Source organism: Phalaenopsis equestris, unplaced genomic scaffold, assembly GCF_001263595.1.
Source record: "Phalaenopsis equestris unplaced genomic scaffold, ASM126359v1 Scaffold233079, whole genome shotgun sequence".
In the NCBI taxonomy this organism is placed as follows: Eukaryota; Viridiplantae; Streptophyta; class Magnoliopsida; order Asparagales; family Orchidaceae; genus Phalaenopsis; species Phalaenopsis equestris.
The window spans coordinates 3929-4962 of NW_018251033.1; positions in this window are offsets into that span (position 1 = coordinate 3929).

Genomic DNA, 1034 nt, shown 5'->3' on the forward strand with positions numbered 1-1034 from the left:
TCTCCTCTCATTTGTAATCTTCCAAAGTCCTCTTCCAACAGTCAAATAAGATATGATCTCATCCAATTCCGCTTTCGTAGGACTATAATTTGCATAAAAACACAAAATCTCGGGTGATAAATGGTAAAACAAGTTCATTACCTCTGGAGTAAAAGGTGCCAAACTTCTCTCTAACAATAACTCGATCATCCTCAGCCTCTGGGAGATTTGCATAAAACACCCTTACAACAGAAATTACAGCGACAACAAAGAAACAACAGAACTGTTCCCACTATCGGCAATCTATCAGGTCTTCTACTTCTCCACATAGACTCTTAAAACATCGCTCATGAATCAATTTTTGTGACTGTAGAGCATCACTATATCAATCCTGAGCTTTTGAACTGACAAATTTGCTCGAATCAAATGGGTTATTTCCTCTACTCCTTTTCATTCTTGGTGTCATTCTACAAATTTGATAAATTCCAAAAATAACTTTAAAAATCAAGATCGAATCACTAAATTAAACTTCCAAAAGAACTAACTAAACTTCTTAAGCAATTTCCATAAATTTTTCTTCACTTTTCACCATGAATAGTAAATTTTCAAAATCTTCCAAATGTGCTTAAAATATATGGTGAAAATCTAAAATCCAAAATTTTTGCATAGAAGTAAAGCTCTTACCTTAAGGAACTTGGATCTAGCAAATCTCACCTGATTCTACCAAGAAATCTTCAAAATCCACTTGCCCTAGCCCTTAAAATCACGACTTTGAGTTGGGGAAGATGATAGAGGTGCGAAAAATGGTATTTCAAAACTTAAAATTAACTTTTAACCATTTGCAAAATGGTTTTCGTGAACCATCACTTAAGCGTGGGAAAGAGGCGCTTGGGCGCCTGCCTCGCTAGTTGGCTCGTGCATAAGCACAAGATGTGGCGCTTAGGCGCCAGTGCACAATTTTTTAAATTTTTAATTTTAAGTAAAATACACTATTAGCCTAAGTAAACCACCCTTAAATGGTCTCATAGCACTTAAATGACTATTTTTACTTCCTA